This window comes from Athene cunicularia (assembly GCF_003259725.1).
Source record: "Athene cunicularia isolate RWA chromosome 1 unlocalized genomic scaffold, athCun1 chr1_part1, whole genome shotgun sequence".
NCBI lineage: Eukaryota > Metazoa > Chordata > Aves > Strigiformes > Strigidae > Athene > Athene cunicularia.
This window is the reverse complement of record NW_020799091.1, coordinates 30,902,788-30,915,954: the sequence shown is the minus strand read 5'-3', so window position 1 is coordinate 30,915,954 and position 13,167 is coordinate 30,902,788. Positions and strand designations below refer to the sequence as shown.

Here is a 13,167-nt window from a genome sequence, read left to right as displayed (position 1 = left end):
TTTTTTTTTTTTTTTTTTTTTAAATGGTAGCTGTGTTCATTACAGTGTATGTGTTCATGATAGTTTTGTTTTCTTATACCAGAGGCATATTGCTCAGTGGGATACTGCAGAAAAGCTGGTAGCCATGTATTTACTTCACTATCCATATACAAACTATATTTCAGAGAAACCTCTTAAATAGGCTAATCTGCAGGTATAAGTGAAGTAGAGCCCATGGCATAAAATGATCACAGCTGAGCTTGAGACCCCTGCTCAGGAGGAGTCCTGCTGGAATGAGGACAGGAGTGTCTGCTGAATTCCTCAGGAGGTAAAAGGATGTTCCCTATCTTAAGGAGCCAAAAAGCCAGGTACTGTTCCAGTGGCATGGGATGTTACTGGAAACTGGGAAAACACATCAGTGAGGTATGTCTACCCTATTCTTTTATTATTTCCTTTGTATCCATAATTAGCCGCTGTTGGAAAGCCTGAGAACAGTTATTCTGCTAGTCCGACGCAGTTCCCTCTTCAAGGAATAGTCCCACTGAACTAAATAGCACCAGTCATGGGTATATTATTACAAATTACCGGCAAGTATTTACAGGATTTTGACTTCAGTGAGGTTTACAGGGCTTCTGCCCCGGTTTAGATCTTTGGATATTAGCAGAGATAACCCATATATGCTGGTGTGAATGCCAGTATCAACCCTGATGGCTCCTACTGAAAGTTTCTGGGGGCACACTAGTGGGCATGCGACACATGTTATAAGGCATATTTTAACCATGATTAAAAAAAAAAAAAAAGCATCTGAAGACAGAAAAAGAGACCTGGCTGGGTCCCAAAAGAGGGGCTGGATCTGGGAGGAATTTCACTGCTCTAATGATCAGCATCTTCTGTGAAGACGGGAGCAGGAAGAATGTGAAGCATTTGTCGTATCTGCACCTTTTTGTTACAAGAGATTCACCCTCTGTTATGAGTCCATTTCAGTTACAGTAAAACTCCTTCGTGCCTCACTTCATTGATTTTCAGTGAAAGGTCAGGAGGGGGTGGGCACTGAAGCAGCTAATTCAGCAATTGTAAAGTACCTGCTCTTAGATTCTTGGGGTTTTATTCTGTATTAAAAATAAGAAGCTGTTGTTTACTCCGAGATTACTGAATGACCTCTGTTCCCATGATACCTAGAGGAGACTGACAATTATTCTCCCTGGGTTCTCCCTGGAGCTATTTTCTTTGCTGGCGGGGAGGAAATTGTTCATGTTTCATTTGTGCTACCGTTGTTCCAGCTGCCAGAGCAAGAATGTTTGTCCGCCAGCCTGCATCGGTGGCAGCAGCTCCTCTTCAGACCTGCCATCTGTTAACATTATTCCTGTTATCATCTGCGTAATGGCAGTGCCTAGATGGATGTCCCTCTGCGCTAGGCACTGTCCAGTGTGTTAGGAACAGCAGAGGGGGCACAATGGAGACAGGTAAGGGACACAAGGGGCTGGAGAGGGGGACTTGTCCTCTAGGCAAGCTGGGAACAGGGCCTTGAACCACATCCTCCTGTCTCTGTCCCCTCTTGGTCTCTTACTGAAATACCTCCTTAAATATCCACTGCAGCGCAACATAAGGGTCTGCTAGTCCCTGGTTTACAAAATAAGGCTTCCTATAAACATCCTCTTTCTGAATCCTTGTATCATCTGGCAAGATAAGAGAGGAATTTTCATTTCATTTCACCCAGTTCCTAGCTGACTGGGATCCTCTGTAACATGGGGGTCCTCACTGCTCTGGAGGGTATTTTTTGTTTGACTCGTGGGGTCTCAAAATGAGCCCTTACAGGCCGGGATTTCTGGACGCTGCAGTCTCAGCTTGGGCCCCGTGGTGCTGAGCCCCTGTTGTAAGAAACGAAGCCCACCTCGGCCCTGACCAGCCCTTGGCACCTTGCGAGTCTTTGCTCAGGTATATCCTTTGAGCCCGGCCACGGTGACACCGCCGTCCGGAGATAACAGCCGTCATTTCACCGGGCAGCCTTTTCCCCCCCACCGCTGTTCCCTTTGTCCGCAGCCGGGGAGGCCGCCAGGGCCGGTTTCACCCCGCGGAGCCTGCAGTGCCAGCGCTGCACCACGGAGAGGCACCGTCCGCCCGGCGACGCGGGGCACGCCCGGGACAGCGCCCGCACCCACCCGGGACAGCGCCCGCACCCACAGGGGACAGCGCCCTCACCCACCCGGGACAGCGCCCGCACCCACCCGGGACAGCGCCCGCACCCACAGGGGACAGCGCCCGCACCCACCCGGGACAGCACCCGTGTCTCCAGGGACATCCGCACCCCCTCGAAAAGCACCACAGGGCTGCTGCGAGCGGGGGGCAGGTGACCCCACACCTCGGTTGGGGACATACGTGCACAAAAAGGGCAATTCCCCTGTCAGCTCAGCCCCAGAAGTCAAGGGACTCTGGACACAAGTCTGCGAAACGCCAAGTGTTTGCATCACCAGTGTTAGTGAAGGGTGGGTTGATAACCCAAAACACTGCTACGCCATCCGAGGTTGCGTCCAAACACGACGCCAATTGCCAAGGAGTTTTGTATCATTTGTAGCATTTCGACTTGGTAGGAAGTGTTTTGTTTTAATTTTTCCCCTCCTATCTTGTTTTTGTTTTTGAAATGACATTTGTGCCTCCAGATGTTCAAATGATTTAATATTAAAGTGTTCTCAGCAATGCTGTCTTTTTTTTTCCTGGGGGGGGTGTGTGTGTGATGAAACTTAGCACCAGGTGTTTTCACAACTTTAAAATAATTCAATGTTTGCTGTTTGCCATGCCATGAACAATATTTCTAGCAAATAGCTTTACACAGGTCAATATTAAATCATGTCTATTTTTACTTTCTGAAAATTATGACTGTTTTTTTAACCTGGAAATCTGGGTATTTGATGATTAACAGTTATGTTTTTAAGCTAATTTAATAAGTCTTAGGAAGGATATAAAAATAAACTGGTAAAAAAAGAAACATTTCAAATCTTGTCAAACAGAAATGGGATCTGCACTTTCCATTAGTTCAGTTCCTTCATTTTTTGATTACTCATCATCCCAACAGTCCTCCCAGTCCTGATTTGAGCACTCCTGTGGCTGGTGTGGGGCTACTTTGGGCTCTATAGGTGTCCTGGCCCCCACATTGTGAGGACTGAGGACCCATCTGCATGATGCCACATCTCCTTTTCAGAGGAGACTGAGGTGATGGGAATGACTGAGGGGTGCCCCTCCATCTCACCCTGCTCACAATGTGTGAGTTCAGCCTCAGGAACTGGGAGTCTCCCAGATTTACCAGTTTCCGTGTGGCCACTCTGTCTGCTTTGCCTGGCGGAGCCACTTCCCTCCTCCACCTTTCCCAGCCCAGAACTGCAATTTCTGTCCTCATTTCTGTGTGTGTTTTGGAGAAGTCAGTCAGGCATGACGTTGTGCCATTTTGGAGAACAGGCTTGATCCTGCAGTCTAGCTCACCGCTGGTGCATTTTTAAACAAAGGACTGTAAGTGCTTCAAGCAAGAGGGAGGAGAGTTTGCCATTTCTTTGGTAACAAAATGGTTTTAGTTTACATATATTTGAAGAAGATAGTTTTGCGGTTGACAGCCAGAGCTAGAAGAAGCCTAAGGAATGTGTATTTTTTGTTGCTGTGTGACTTGATATATGACACACACATACCAGTAATCAACAGTTTTAAGTCAGACACTGCTTGAAGAAGGGACTCAGAGCTACAGCATCTGGGGACACCCTCAAGCACAGCTTCCCAAAGTTATATAGGGTACCTAAATACCACTGAAGACAGCAGCCCTACCTAATCTGTGGGGACCTCACACGAAGGTCAACGGCAGTGTTTTAATTGCTATTGCTCTCTATTTCAGCAAGTTAAAGGTGGACTGGGCCAGGCTGACCCCAGCAGTCATGAGCTGGATGGACACCCCACAGGCACGTATGGGAGTCCATGGGAGTACATCCCTGCTGTATAATAATACTGTACATTGTTTTCTCTATGTTATGTGTTTTAAGAAAAAACAAAACAAAACAAAAACAAAACCCAACAAATAGACTGTGGCCTGCTTTCTCTCTCTTCTCCAGACCAGAGTCAAATTCTTGTAGGTCTGCCCTTTTTCCCTCAAAGGCCCTTGCCTCAAGACTGGTGGCACAACAAACAACACTTTTCTAAAGAAATACAGGCAGCAGAGAATCGTTTTACTGGCTTTGAATCCAGAAAGGCTGCTCTTGACAGTTGTCCTGCCAAGCCCAAATGAGCTGTGTCAGCTCAGGTTTGGACGCTTTCCCTCTTGGTCCCGGGCATTTTCTTCCACAGTCGTTGCAGGGCACAGGCAAACCAGGGAGCTGCCAAGGGGAGTTAATGGCCAGACCTGCAAAATGGCCCATCACTGCTTTGCCAAGGCTGCAGACCCAGGTGGCCCATTGCAGCCAAGGCCAAGGCTGTGGTGATAAGGGTTGCATTTGCATCTGGAAGAAGAGGCAGCCTCTCCCGGCATGGGCCCTCATGCCCCGTGGAGCTCCTAGGAGCAACCAACTCCTACCCTCCCCTTTCTGTGGCAGAAGCAGACCCACTGGCTGCACTCCTTGTTTCCCATGGTCAGAAAAGCCAAGTGAAGCACTGTCTAGCTTTTGGCCAGCCTTGAGCTTGTTGTTTCAGTGGGGACATCCTCCCTGTGATGCATCACACTGTCTCTGAAACAGCACTGTGCCTATCAACATCCCACTCCTGCCCTGACTTGCCAGGTGGAGTGTGAAGGCAGGGCCAAAAAGATCAGATGAGCGACATTGTAGATGGAGCCCCACAACACTTCATTTAGGAAGACAGCTGCCTTTTTTCCTGTGTGGTCTGAGCAATGTGAAAGCAAGGACCAAAGCACTTGCATGCTGTGGTGCTGGTATGAACACAGCAACCGGCTGCAAAAGCTTCATTTGCACAAGGATCCTGGCACAAGAGTGGGGAGCAACATCTAGCTGTGTTCACCCCAAGGTTCCCTGCCCTTCTCATGCTCCAGCTCTCCACACTGAAGGTGCGGACTCACCTCCCACACCCAAGCAGCTTGCTGGTAATGGCATATTTGTCCCTTCTACCCTTGTATCCTGTATCTCAAGGGCTTCTTCCCAGCTGAAAATGGACAGCGAGGGAATGACCTAGATGTCTGTCCGGAAATGCTTGGGAGAAGAAAAGCCCTTTGTGTGTACTGTGTTTTTTTAGGATTTCTTTGCATTTGTGTTTTACCATGACCGAAGCACCCATTTGGGGCTATATCAGGGGCTGTGCCAGCACTTCATAAAAAGGTGGATGTATCCTGAAGGCCCTCCCAGGAGGTAATGACAGGAAATACAAATTGATGAGAGCATAGACAGCATGTCTAATAAAACACACTAAAATGAACATCTGCTTTTTGGCAAGGGTTTTATGAAAATAAAGTAAAAATCGGTTATCTCTGATTTCTGTACAGTCAGTGTTTCTTTCACATATTACAACTGAGAAGGCAATTTGAGAGGAGAGAAAGTACTCACGTCTAATACTGTGGCTGAAACCCAACGGTAATAATAGAAATGGATTTTCTGTCTTCTTAAATTTTCAGGTTAAGATTTGCTATCTTCTCAAAAGTCTAATGCAAGTCATTGGGCTCACCTGGAACTGCACAATCATGGGATAATTTAGGTTGAAAGTGACCTCACCAGGTCATGTAGTCCAACTCACTGTTCAAAGCAGCACCAGCTATATCAAGTTGTACAGAGCTGTATACAGTCAAATTCTGAGTATCTCTATGGATCCTCCTTCTTTACTTCAAGAATGCATTTTGTGACATTTGCCTTTTTCCAATCATCAGGAACGTCCCCTGATTACCATGACCTCTCAAAGATGATAGGGAATGGACTTGCAGTGACATTGGCCACCTCTCTCAGCCCCATCCAATGAATTACATCTTGCCCTATGGACACGTGCATGTCTGACTGACTTAGGTGCTCCCCTTTGCCAAAGGTCCTGTTGCCACAACTTTGCCACGTTTGTTAACTCCATGGAGTTAAACCAGCAACTGCTGCCTACCCACCCCAGAGTCATATTAGCAGGCCATTAAATCAATGGGGTTCCTTCCTTTGCTTTCATGTTGTTTGGACAAAAAATCATGGCTTACAAGTTTTTTGATGTCTTATCAGGAGTGAAAGTTCAGTTATAGACAGCAGTGGGGACTGTTTGAATTTTTGCCTCCCACAAGTACTCATGTGACCCAGTCTTTATTTTTTGTGAGCTGATGTCCTAACTTTTTTTCTCCCCCAGCAAAAAAACAGGAAACAAATACCTTAGAACCATGGGATGCAGAATAGTGGAAGGGCCCACAACCTTCATTGTCTTTTCACCCTGAAGCTAAAATAATTCTGATGCCAATATGCCAGTTTTGAATTACCGTGTGGTGATGACTGAAGACCAGGAGCAAATGACTTCTAAAAGCAGAGATTTACCTGAGAAAAGAAATTAGTTGTGAGTTGTTAGCAAACACACACACATGAGATCACTTTGAATGTTCATAAGAATACATGTTACTTTCCTCAGAGTGGAAGTGAGATTGAACAGTTCTTAAATCCATATGGGATAGGACTCGGTAATATCATATGGTCTTGGTTAAAATTATTTTATATTGTAACAAAAGCAAAACCATCTGACTGAAAGCAGACCTTGGACCAGTTATCTGAATGCTGCTGAGGGAGTGAGAAACCTGAATTTGATTTCCTGACCCACCATAGTGTGAGTCACTTTGTCAAGATACCTTATCGGTGTACTTTAATAGCTTTGAGAATTTGAACTTCCATTTCTTCATCTGTAAAATTATGATGTTGGTAATAACACCTCTGTGTTGTGAACTACTTGGATACTGTGCTACTGGTAATCCTATCAGTATCATAACATAAATTAAATAGAAATGAAATTGCTTTACTGCAGACTGCTTTATCCTAGTCTAAATGCAGCCCTTAAGATCAATAGCTATTTTTGCTCATTTTTAATGTACAATTTCCTATTCTTTCATGTTGGGTTGTTTTTTGTTTTTTTTTCTTCCAGTAAATACTTCCAGAGGGTCACAACTTAGAACCAGTCTCTTTAACTCTGAGGAAAACAGGACTTATCCTACTACTCCCTGACTTTCCACTTTAAGAACTACTCTGACTATATCCATGCAGAATAATACAGCTTTTTGATACATGCTAAAATATTATATTAAATTATAACACAGCTCAATGTTCTGACTGCATTTTATTATCAGGAGCATAAGTCTTTGTTCTGAAAGCAAATTTTCAAAATTATAGCCACGGTACTGTTGGCCATGGTTGGCTATTAGCCATGACCATTGCTTGGCTTTAGAACACAATGGGAACTATGCCAGGGAAGTAATTATTCCAAGTAAAGAAGAACTTGACTGTTTAGAAGAACAATTGCTATTGTAAAACTGCATCTATTAGTTCTATGTGCCATAATCATGTAATGCAAAAGCAATGGCGTGGGATAGATGGAATAGGGGACCAGTGGTCAGAACATCTGGCTTCTGTTCCTGGGTGTGGTGTCCCTTTCTTCGGCTCTAGCATGGGCAATCACTGTTAGCTTGTCTCCTCAGGGGGATGTTTTTTTGATTAGCTGTGGGTGATGTTCTTGATGATGTGTGGAATCAGTGCTGAGGTACTTTAAAAAAAAAAAACCAACATTTATTCTCTTCCTGGGGCCTGTTTCAATCTTTACAAAACCAAAGATCTATCTTAAAGTGTCATTTGCGACCCAAGTTCAAACACTGCTTGATTAGACAAGTTGGAGAGTTATTTCTCTTATTAGAAGGGAGTTCAGAAGCCACTCCCAAATGTAAATCCATTCCTAATGTGGGGCTCTGTGCTTCTGAGTGAAGCACACCAAGATTAATAAGGCATTATAAAGTCTATTTTTTATTCTCGGTCATTACTTCAGTGTAAACAGATTGCAGTGCTTTGCATGGGGAGGAGCATGAGCTTCAAGAGCTGGTGAGCCATCAGAGATGATAACTGGAGTTTCTGGCTGTGGATAGAGGCACACAGACAAATCCCCACTGCAAACAGAGTACAGCCTGAGCTGCAAATATGAAAGTCATTGCTCCGTGCTCATTTTAATTTCTAGCTAATAAAATAATTCACTATGTCAATAGTACACGGGAGGCATGGATGCTAATTTACATTCCTTTGTAAAGGGTTTCAAATGATTATACTTCCCTCACAGCCAATCCTATGCTAGTGAGAACTCTCTGATTCCAAAACACTGCCAGGATTAATGTTCGTGGACTCTGCACCAGGGTAAATGACCTGTGGCATAGCTTTAATTAAGAAAGACAGCCACATAATTAGAATAACAACAGCTTACTATCAATTTCTGCAGCAAGTCTCAGCCCCCGGGTGATACGTCATTTGTGTGCACCGCCTGCATGTGGGTGGACTACTACATGAAAGGCCCAGAAAAGAAAGCTTTGTCATTTCTAAATGGGTATTACATAAACTGCACCCTTTGCAGAATCCCTGAAGCAGCAGTTGCAGCTTATTATTGCAAGAAGAGGAACAGAAACCAGCATTGCACAACACAGACCTGAGGAGAGATTTGTATGAACTGATCCCTGCTCTTTTGGTCTGACTTTTTGAGCAGATGTAGTAAAAGATTTGGTGATGTTTCAGCCTAGGAGCTGGCATCTCTGTGGAGAGCAGACTATGTGTCAAAATGTCTGGGTGCCTGGCCCCAATCCCCTCCTCCATACTTTGTATGGCATGTTTTGCAGTGACAGAGCCTACCCTGGGTATTTTAGGCTGTTTTTACTTGACAACTATACAAATTCTTGTGTAAGCAGGGAGCCAGTTAGAAGAATAAGTCACCGTTATCCATTAACCATTGTGTTTTCCAGCTAAATATTTTATGAGGGTGATTGGCTCTCAACAGCCTGGTACAGAAGAAATTGGATGTGGACCCATCTCTGGCAGTGACTAACTTCATTTTGCGTGTTTGCATGGCACCATAGTCAGACAAAGACGTGCTTTTCAAACATAGCCTGTGGACTCAAATTCTTTTACAGCATAGATTCTATAAAACTGCATTTTAGACCCCTCCCCACCAAACCCCAAATGTGATCCTGTAGTAGCTGCTGTGGGCCTTTGCTGTTGCCTAAGTTGTCCTGACATGTTATGACTGGAGCCGCCTGTCAGCTCCTGTCCCAGTGACCCTAGACAACTCTTACTGTTCTTTTTACTCTTAACCATCATCTCAGAATTTGTCTGAGATGTCTTCACTGCCCTGACAGCCTGCCCAGCTATACCACAGAGTCATGAAACGGAAGGAACCTTCAGGGGTCATCTAATCTTATCCCATGGCAACATCCACAATGATGGCAGATCTCTATAACTTGCTCAGAAAAAATGTTGTCTGCAGTCTTCCTAGAAAGTCTATTCCACTGCTTCACTGCCCCTGCAATTAGAAATTTTTTTCCTCATGTTTCAATGAAATCTTCATTGCTGCAGGTTAGATTTTGTCCTATCTAACATGAATACTGAAAGGAAGATTAATTCCTTTGTTATTTGCAGCAGCTGTTCATGTCCTTGAAAATAGTTGCCATGTTCCTTCTCAGACATTTGGTCATTCTCCTTGTTCTCCTTGATGTCTCTACAATTGATTCGTATCTTTTCTAAAGTGGACTCTATCTGCTTTTGTAGCTTCTGACTTCAGTGTCAAGTTTCCCTGGATTTTACAGTTCTTTTTTTTTTTCTGCCTATGCAAACAGGAGCTTGTGGACTCTACAGAAATAAAAATAAAATGTTGTTATAATTATAGCATATAACAGTAACAAGGACAAAAGTAATTATAGCAGCATCTTAGCTGTTTAATGACATTTCAGTGAATAAGGTGGTACAGAGATAAATGAAAGCAGTCAGGCTTTTCATATGATACCCAGATGAGTTGCCTCATTGTCAGGCTTTCAAACCTTAAAAAATAACATTTCAGAGATCTGGTTACAACATGACACAAGACTGACTGATGTTCTAATTAGTCTGGTGGACAACAGACTTGTTCCTACAAAACAGGAAGCTAATTATTTTTTGCTTATAATAAACTCTTCAGATTTCACTATTAACATCTGCTCTTTAGCACTGGCACAAGCACAACACACAGACAATGAATAATTATGTTAACACCCCAATGTTACCAGGAGCAGGGTTTTATTCTACAGTAAGACTTCCTTAGTCAACACTGTAATAAAGAACAGAGAGTTAAATGCAGTAAACTCAATTATGAGTTGTGTAACTGTGATTGCTTCATACAGGAATTCAGGGAGCCTGTAGTTTGTTTTCCTGATCCTCTGTGATTGGGATAGAGTTTCTGCATGAGTAGGACAGGTCTTCACTACAGAACCAGCCCAAACTCTCAATCTGTTCCTGGCATGTCTGTCTACCTAGCATGTAGAAAACAGAACTTTGCTACAATAAAGCCATGTAGACTGACAAATAAGGTTTTCCTAAATGACGTATTATTGTGCGTGAGCTGCCTAATACTTACTACCCTGTGTCAGGTGGTTACTCCAAGGCAGAGTCAGCAGTTTCACGATCTCGGTCTTGTGTGCAGTAAGAGAAAGGATCTAGAAAAGTACCACAGGTGGCAGTGTGCTCATCCCCTTGCATGTATGTCTGTAATGGAAGATTAATTTACATGTCTACGCATGGGTTAGAGCCAGAGCTCTGCTTTGACTTAGTTGAGCTCACCACCTTTTCAGATCACTTGTGTGATGATAGCCCTGCTTGTTCTTCCCACAAAGCACAGACAAATTCTCCCATGATTCCCTAGAGAGAACTTCTAGAGGAGTGGTTTCCAAATGTTTGGACCAGCAGATCACCAGCAGCCTTCAAGCTTTGCATGGATCTGTGGCTTTTCCAATAGGAAAATTAATAATATTTAGTATCTAACATCATTCAGCAGATCAGTTACATGCCTTATGGGTCATGTGCAATCTGCTCAGTTTGTAAACCAGCACCTCTAAGCTCTCAGGACAAAAATCTGTGTGATGTGCCCAGGATACACATACACAGGTAAAAAGCATTGATGATAACAGAAGGAAGACTGTTTGCCACAGCCATGCTCGCTCCTGCATCAGGCTATATCAGATGTGAGTAGCTACTCCCCTGGTTGAGCGGGAGATGAAAATGTGTGCACTGTTGATATGGGGAAAAAGGTAAATATGGAATTTGCTGTTGTTTGTGTACTACCTCTTACACCATCACAAGCTGCCCTTCCCAAAGTGAAGTTTGGGGTTTTCTTTACTGGGGTATGTGTACCTACATCTCTCATCTCTTTAGGATTCCCCATCTTTCAACTCTGTTTCTTCTTTGCTTTAGGCCATATGCATGACTAACCTGTCCTTCCAGCTCAGATATGTTAAACACAACTCCCTGAAACCACCAGCTGCAGTCCTCAGACCTGCCAGGTCATGTGTGTTTTAGCATGAAGCTGCCACCTGGCTCCCTCCCCATCCACCTTTGCTTCATGCATTTACAATGCAGAGCGATGGTGTTACTCCCACCGTGTGATGTGCCATGCAGGTATAGCCAGTCAGGGGAACCTCCGATCTGCTGACAGCTGAGGTAAGTAAGGCAGATTGCCCAGGCAGTGCACTGTTGTCCCTGATCAAAGGAGCCTTCTTAAGGTGCATGTGACCCACCAGGAGCACCTGGAGCTCCTCACCAGCCTGTGACCTCATGTGCCATCAGGAGACGGGCTGCAATGCCCCCTCAGCTTTCTGAAATTCGCATATGTGACAAGTCAGACTTTGGGGGGGAGAGGGGGGAGGGGGTGGATGGACAAGAACATTCAGCCACTTTGGTAGGCAGAGTTTACTGCCCCTGCAGTGCTTCTGGGTGGTGATAGCAATGTGGATGGGGATTTGGGCAGGATATCCAACTGTGGATCTCATTTATAGACAGACGACCCTGCCAGCAGGCTCCTCTAGTGCTAATTTGTGGTACAGGGTAGGTGATGATCAAGGGATTTTCTGAAAGTGTTACTTAGTGAAAGTAGCTGTGTAATAAAGTCAAAATTATCTTATCTTTACTGGGATACTTTCTAGGAGATTGCGTTTATTATAGATTCACTATAGGTCTCTTAAATGTTTTACCTTGTGAGGATTAGAGAACAATCACCACAAGTGAAAGACACTAACAGTTCAATTTGTCTTTGCCTGCGGAAATCTTTTACAATAGATCAGGTGAACGATGGCTTGGCAATGCCCCTTTCTTTCCATTGACTATAAAGGGAGCTTAGTCTGACTGGCTCACATATGTATGCCAGAAGTTAAATAAACCAAATCCCACACTAAAAGCGCAATAACCAAACCTAAATCTGGGATATAGATGTTCCTATGTCTCCCACTGCTGAGTGGGAAGTGATATGATCCTTGTGTTGTGGGGTATGTCTATAAATACAGATCCATTTTCCAGTACTGACTTTTTAATCTGCTCTGAGAGTTCCATGCCCATCCACCTCCATTAGAGATTCCTCCATCTTCAGATTCCCCAGGTTGTTGTGGAGCATTGTTTTATACCAAGGACTTGCTCTTTCTACTCTCTGACCTCCTGTGAAAACAGAAGGCCCCTGCACATGACAGACATGTTTCCCAAGCAGGTGGCTCACTGAGCCCCAAGTCAACCTGCTGGAGGACCCTTGTTTTGCTCAGTCTCCAACCTGCTGTGGACAGGCAAAAGTGAAGGGAAATGCCACTGGGCTACTCCTCCCATTCCACAGCAAGGAAGGCATCAAGGAAAACAAGTCCATGGCACTCATTTTTGAGACTTACCCGATTACATGGGTAAATGAAAAAGCCCAAATGTCATAAACATCTTGCTGATTTGTACATTTTAGAGCCAGGACAGTGTCTATTTGAATGCATTTGAAGTATTGAAGTTTTTGCTGTTGGCCTCTGTTCTCAGGTCCCCGTGGAGTCCAGCCACTCATCCAAGTGGAGGCTGGTGCTAAATGTCACTGGATCATGGGGGAACATTTCTCCCCCAGTTTTTCCTGGGATGGATGACTGCCATGGGGGTGGGGAGGAAAGAAGGAAAGGAAAGGGAAAGGGAAAGGGAAAGGGAAAGGGAAAGGGAAAGGGAAAGGGAAAGGGAAAGGGAAAGGGAAAGGGAAAGG

At 44.5% G+C, this 13,167-nt stretch overlaps 1 protein-coding gene across 1 annotated transcript in view; it reads right to left on the bottom strand.

The window, feature by feature from the left end:
- Window positions 1-2,629, bottom strand: part of CCDC122 (coiled-coil domain containing 122) — a 38,028-nt gene extending 35,399 nt beyond the window's left edge. The window contains exon 1 of the mRNA XM_026856455.1: window positions 2,249-2,629. The gene's annotated coding sequence lies outside the window, so the exon portion shown is untranslated. The remainder of the gene's footprint in view (window positions 1-2,248) is intronic.
- Between the last annotated feature and the right edge of the window lie 10,538 nt (window positions 2,630-13,167).